This window comes from Prenolepis imparis, unplaced genomic scaffold (genome assembly GCF_030444845.1).
Source record: "Prenolepis imparis isolate NDT839.2.m4 unplaced genomic scaffold, iyPreImpa1.0 SCAF_1, whole genome shotgun sequence".
NCBI classification, from domain to species: domain Eukaryota; kingdom Metazoa; phylum Arthropoda; class Insecta; order Hymenoptera; family Formicidae; genus Prenolepis; species Prenolepis imparis.
In genome coordinates this window covers 24,670,598-24,678,384 of record NW_028141159.1, presented here as the reverse complement: position 1 = coordinate 24,678,384, position 7,787 = coordinate 24,670,598, and positions in this window count along the sequence as shown.

Genomic DNA, 7,787 nt, shown 5'->3' with positions numbered 1-7,787 from the left:
AACCGCTCGAGCAATGGGACTTCGCGTCGCGATATTCGTCCGAAATTCATACATCTTGCGATATGTAGATGTCAAATTCGGGGGAGCGTATTCACGATTTTGCGCTCGATGCGGACTACCGGAATTTGTCTACTCCGACAACAGCACCACGTTCGTCGGCACTGATCGCGAGCTGACCGCTGCCTTTCGAGCATCAATTCAAGATCCAAATCTCAATCACGCAGCGTCTCAAAAAGTCGCCTGGCATTTCATACTTCCTGCTGCTCCACATTTCAGCGGATTATGGGAAGTGGAGATACATAGCATCAAACATCATCTACATCGTGTGGTCGGATCACATCTTGATCTTTAAAGAGTTCACGCTTTTATGTAATATAGAGATGTGTTTCAATTTGAGGTCTCGTGTCGCTAATTGATGCGATCGAGGATTATGAGCCGCTTATTTCCGGTTATTTTTTAATTGACTTCGCGCTCACTGCTATTTATGAGCCCTTTCTGTTAAATGTTAGTGAGAATCGCTTGTCGTGTTGTCCGAAACTGTAAAGCAATTAACCGAGCAGTTTTGTAAACTCTGGCAGAATGATTATATTAATACTCTTCAACGCGTAAAGTAGCGAGAAATTGTGCCTCAGTCTATCAAGATCGGACAATTAGTTCTAATCCAAAATTTGTTACGCCCACTAAGTAAATGGAATCTGGGTCGCGTAATTAAATGTCACGAGGGTCACGGTTTGGTACGCGTTATAATAATAAAAACCGCATCATTCGAATATCGGCGTTCGATAATCAAATTGTGCTTCCTATCGATCGATATAGAATAAGTCAAATCAACGAGTTAATTATATATTTTCGCAAACTTGTAAATAGATATAATTAACGCAGCGTTTGCCTCGAGACGTTTCTTGTTTCAATGTTCCTCATTTTTGATCGATTTATTCAAACGTTTCAAGATGAGCGATATGTTTAAAGTTTTCTAAAAATTTATATTAGTATCATTGTATATATGTTTCGGTCTTTCTTATGTATCTGCGGTGAATTTAAGTTTGATGGAATATTCGTGTTGGACCTTTTTCAAGCGAGCGATTGACGGAGATATAAATAGTCGTAAAGGCAATGTAAATAATTGATGTCAGTTATACAGGATGTCTCACAACTCCCCCTACAATATTTTATGAGCGTATTGTAGAGGTAAAATAGAGTCAAAAATTCTAATACAAAAATGTTAAGGTAAAATAATAATTTTGAAGGTATAAGCGATGAAAGTTTGCCAATGACATCGCGTAGAACTCGCGCGCTCAGATCCGTAATTAATTGTATATACACGCGTACCAATCTATCATCTGTTGATTTTTTAAAGTCAAAGTGGTATTAATTTTTATTGCACAGCTGATTTTATTTTTGTTTCTTATGTAGGGGAGACCGGGGCGAAGTCGTCACCTTTTTTTTGATGCCGGTTTTTAACAACAAAATTAATAATTCTAGTGAAATGTGGTGTACTGTTGTAAAGAGTGAATCCTTGGCTATAATATTTATCTGGGTATTTTTAATATACATCGCTTTGTTCAATCGATATAGAGTAAAAATCACAAAGGTGCAAAAATTGAAATGTCAAAATTGCCGGGGCGGAGTCGTCACCTCCCTGGGGCAAAGTTGTCACTCATTCTCAGACTGGATTTTAAATGAAAATACATAATTTCGATCATGATAAACAATAGAATACATTTTTTAAATTATTTTTTTTAAAATTATTTCTTAATAGAAAAATTTAAACATTTATTAATAAAATACACGATGAAAATAATTACAAGAAAATCAATTTTCTGTTTCGTCATCCATGTCACTGAAAGTTCAAGCAGATAAAAATAGAGTCTGACGACCGTACGCACTTGTTATGTGCCCTACGCTTGCACGAAATGCACTGTTTCTCATCAGCTCTGTTTTCTGTCATCTCTGAGCACACGCAGCACATATTATAGTTATCATTATAAGTTGTCACTGTGACGACTTCACCCACGTGGCTTGGTGACGACTTCACTCCGGACACAGATTTCAAGTTTAGTGCCTCATAAAATATTTGTTGTGTGCCGCGTAACGGCACTGGGGTTGCGCCGAATAAAGGATGGGGGATCCTCGGGTCGCACAGGATATTGCAGAGATTTAGGGTGTAGATTTGGAGAGAAATACACTTTCGAGTTTTATTTAATTTGGTTTACACTTTATTTCTCGTCCTTTATTCTTTAATTAAATATTCGCGTAGTATTCGGTGGTTAGGTAGCGAATGATTCGAACTTTTATTAGTGAGTCTCGTCCTGATGTTTCGGATTCTACTTAGCGACTGGCCCGCGGGCTGACTCTCGGGCTTATATATTCTTTTGTTCTTACATTTTCAACGGGAGAGGCCCTTGAAAACAGCTCTTTGATTCGTTAGTAATATTCACGCGTTTTTGTTCTAATTGCAAGCGAAGTAGGTCGAAGTCGCAGGTCTTCGCTTGCATCTCGCGATTTTCGGTGCTTCGCGCGTGTCTCGCTGCGTTAGCGTTTTCGCGCGACGAGCGTTTGACGAGAGCGCTCTTTTATAAGTAAAACTATTTTATAATATTCTATAAAGATATTTAGTAAATTCTTATTCCTAATAACTACTGGTTATAGTTCGGGCTATAACATATTAAAAATAAACAAAAATAAGAAAAAATTCACTGCATTCGTGTTCAGCATGCATTACTCTTTAGAGTCACTTATCTCGAGATTTGAAGAGAAAATAATATTTAAAATATTAAAAATTTTTGATGCGCAAAAAATTTCACTTTTGACTACTAAAAATACGTTTGTCGTAATAAAAATCACAATATGGCAAATAACTTCACTAAACTCCGTTGGTCAGATGGACATCATAAATAGTGTTTATAATATTAACAACGAGTTCACATAACATATAGATTTCGAGATAACTGTATTGACGACTTCGCCCCGGTGATGACTTCGCCCCGGTCTCCCCTACGTATGTATTACGCATACATCGCACATTATAGCGATAGGCTAATATTAACAAATTTTCAATTTTACGGAAAACATTTTATTAAAAAAAAAAATTAACAAAATAAAAATCAGCTGTGCAATTAAAATCAATATCCGCGGACTACGCGAAGATATGAATTACCATTCCGCGCGATTCAAACGCAGTGGTTATTATCAACGATGCACGCCCGCTGAGAATGCTCGGTAGATCGAAGGCGCTTTCTCTCTTTCTTTCTCTCTCTCTCTCAAAAAAAAAAAAAAAATAGATTGGCTTATAAAAACAGTCAAGGAAATGAAAGACGAGTCAGCATGTAAAAAGGAGGTCAAGATGATGATTAAGGAAGTAGTTCAAGAAGAATTAGGGAATATTAAACAAGAATTAGGAGAATTGAGAAGAATGATGCAAGGAGCAGCATGTAAATCGTCAGGAGGAACACAAAGAAGCTACAGTGAGGCTGTTAAAGAAAAAAAAAAAGAAAATATTATAATTGTCAAGCCTAAGGTGCAACAGGAAAGTGAAGCGACGAAAAAATTGAATTAGGGAATATTAAACAAGAATTAGGAGAATTGAGAAGAATGATGCAAGAAGCAGCATGTAAATCGTCAGGAGGAACACAAAGAAGCTACAGTGAGGCTGTTAAAGAAAAGAAAAAGAAAATATTATAATTGTCAAGCCTAAGGTGCAACAGGAAAGTGAAGCGACGAAAAAATTGATAAAAGAAAAGGTAGATATCAAGAATAGGGCTATGTGAATAACGAAATTAAAAAAAGGAAGCAAAGGAACAGTGATTCTGGGTTGTGAGACTGGAGAAGAAATGCAAAAGTTAAAAGCTACAGTGCAAGCTAAGCTGGGCGAGGACTTCAAAGTTACTGAATCACCGCGGATGAAACCGAAGTTAAAAATTGTCAATATTGGCGAAGAAGAAATAAAGTTGAATGATGATGACTTATTACTTGCAATTAAGAAGCAGAACAAAATTGACGCAAAAATGAAGAATTTCATATGCAAATAGTAAAGAAAATAGTTAAAGAGAACAAGAGTCGATCCGGAAAAAGAGGAAATGAAGAAGGTTCCATAATAATTAAAGCAGATGAAAAAACACATGAAGAAATGTTGAGCAAAGGGAAACTGAATGTAGGATGGAGAAAGTGTCCTGTATTCAATCACATTAATATCAAAAGATGTTTTAAATGCTGGGGTTATTATCATATGGCGAAGAATTGTACACGAAATGAAATATGTCACAGATGTGCAGGAAATCATAAAGTAAGTGAATATACATCGACAAAGAAGAGATGTGTAAATTGTATGTTTAAAATTCAAACATATATATACAATCTAAAATAAATGATGAACATGACGCACTTGATCATCCGCAATGTCCGACATTTAGGAGGGCGATTAGAAGAGAAGAGGAGAGTCGGCTGGAAGGATACTAAATAGAAACTACAGAATGAAGAGGAGCTAATATTATATACAAATGCGCAAAGCTTGATAGCGCACAAAGATGAGATAAAGGATCAGATTATGAAGAAAATTAATCCAGCAGTTATAGCATTATCGGAGACTAGATTGACAACTAAAATTGAAGATAGTGAAGTGAACGTACAAGGTTATAGTATGGTTAGATGTGATGCTGAAAATAGAAGTGCAGGAGAGGTTATTTTATATATAAGAGACGATATTAAATATGAGACAGTCTTGATAAAAAAATAGTGTCAAACTGCTGTGTGTGTGCAGCAATAGAAATAAAAGATAAATTGTATAAAGGTGTGATAATGGTAATATATCACTCACCGAGTGCATCACACGATTTTGTGATATTTCTAGAAGACACATAATAGAAGAGGTAATGATTAAAGGAGACTGTATATGGTAATGGGCGACTTTTTAATATAGATTTTATGATAAATTCATTCTATACAAAGAAGTTGCAAACGATAATGGATAGCTTAGGTATGAAACAATATGTTGATAGTCCGACGAGAATTACGAAGGACGATCAATCAATTATAGATTTACTTTTTGCTAACTATATAAAATACATGTATCAATGATTCAGAAGCCTAAAATAACAGACCATGCGTGGTTAAGAATTGATTTGAATGTAATTAAATCAGAAAATAAGTATAGAGAATTTAGTGCTAGAGATTATAGTAATTTTAATATAGACGATTTTAATAAATTGTTAGAAAATAAAATAGGTCAAATACAAGGTAAGGATATCAATGCAAAAGCAAATAAATTCATCGATAATATAATAGGCGCGCTGGATGCTACAGCACCTAGGAAAAAGTTTAGAATTCCGAAAGTATGGGAGGGGAAAAAGTGGTTTTCAGACGAAATAAGAAAAGCAGTGAATAGAAGGGACGAGGCGTACAGTAAAGCGTTGTATGAAGACACAGATCAAAATTGGTTGCAATTTAAGAGTGAAAGAAATGCAGTGGTTAAATTAATCAGAACAAAGAAAAAAGAATATTATGAAAATATAATAGATCATAATAAAGGAAATCCTACTAAATCTATGTGGAAAGCTTTAAAAGAAATATTAAAAGGCGAGCAGATAGGTACAAAGGAAACAGAGAATATATAGATTTCGAAATATTAAATAATATTGAAGAATGCAATATAGCAAATAAATTTAATTTATATTATGTACAGAGTATTGATAACATAGTAAAATCTATAAATAGACATAAATCAGGATGTATAGGTAAGAGAATTATTTATGTTATTAAAAATAGTGAGATTATGGAAAATTTTGAGATGATTAAAATAGAGGATCTTGTGGAAGTTGTGATGAGTCTGCCAAAAAAGAGAGGCACAGAAGAGAGTATAACTAGTGACATACTTAAAGCAATGTTTTATGTAATAAAGGAGGATTTGTTGATGTAATAAACAGCTCATTAAGGGAGGGGTGTTGTCCGAGTTGGAAAACATCCACGATAATACCGATCCCAAAAGTAGAAAAAGCGAAAAAAGCGAGTGACTATAGGCCTATTAATATGCTACCAATATTTGAAAAAGTATTAGAATTAATAGTAAAAAAAACAAATTGAAATGTACTTAGAAAATAATGATATTATAACAGAACATCAGTTAGGCTTTAGAAAACAGTATTCGTGTGAAACAGCGATTCAAACAGTCATCGACGAATGGAAATTAATAGTCAGTAAAAGGGAAATGGTAGGAGTAATTTTCATGAATCTTAAACGAACTTTTGAAACAATAGACATAACAAAATCTTCACAAAAGAAAAAAACACGCCAAGTATATAAAAAAATGTGGCATTGTATGCAAATGTCTTTGTAAACATTTTTCTAAGTTTGAAAATAAATAAATATATTAAGAAATAAGCAGTTCAAAAATAAATATAAAATTAAAACTACTCAGCCAAGTATGAATGGTGTATTAATTTTGCAGATTATTTTCTTATTTGATATAAAATTTATCAAAGAATCATATTTGTGATTTTAAGAATAATCATCTGCATAATTAAAACGATTTAGACCCGTCATTGAAAGAATTAACGAACAAAAACTTGGCGTGCCCGGGTCGGGGCACTAAAATTTAAATAGCTGTAACTTTGTTTTAAAAAATGAGACTCTCATATTACGTGTGAACCAATCAGCCGACAACACACTTAACAACTGCCATATGTATAAAAAAAAACGCTATTAACCGTCGCACGCGACAACAAGGGCATGATAATAAATACAATGTCTTGTCTCGTTATAATAGATAATAATAAATACGATAATAAGAAATCTATCTCTGACAGGAACGCAAATATACGATAAGACACAATATTCACGGCAACAGAATTCTTACAGATATAAACATAACATTTATTTATATAAATAATAATATATTTATCTATCATAATTTAATGTGTCACAATTTCTCAATCTTGCGGTATATTGAAAAGAAAAGAGAGTTATACTTTAATATATTTAGAAAGTTTTAAATTTCGTAGATATAATCATAGAAATAATTATATAATTATTTTTTTTTCATATTTCGCCATTCAATCGGAACACTTCGAGATAAATCACACACAAACCCCCCCCCACCCCCCCCACACACACACGCATTAAACTAAAATTAAAAAATATTCGTATGTAATCTTTTTCACTATTGCTATCACAATTATTATATACTATAACTCGATGTTTATTCAACCGTTCACTCATTCATTCATCAATTTATAATACAAATACGCGTAGTGCTGCGATACACAGCTCAAGAAGACGTTTACAGTGAATAAACGCGCATTAACGAATTGGCACGTGATCTATATGCAGATCCTTTTCGTTCAGCGAGACAAAAGAAAAAGGTAATTTTTATTAATCGCGAGCAAGTTGCAATATTTTTCTGTATCACGCAATATAGAAAAATGAATCGCTCAACCAGAAACCGAATTTATAAACAATACACTTATTATGGCAATAATACTAACATTTCAAAACAAACATTGAAATATTGGTGATGAAAAGGAAGAGAAAAAAAGGTAACAGTAATACGCATTGTACATTACATATTTTTAAATTTAAATATATAATTTTTTAAACTAATATATTTAATAATGTTTAATATAGTAAATGTAAAAAAAAAAATATATATATATATATTTATAATTAATGAGAGCGAGAGAGAGGGTGGAAGAGTGGATGGAAGGGCGAAAGGGCGAAAGGGGGAAAGGAGGGAGGGAGAATGTGAGAAAGAGTGGGAGGGGGAGAGAGAGTGGGAAGGGAGAAAGGAGTAGAGAGGG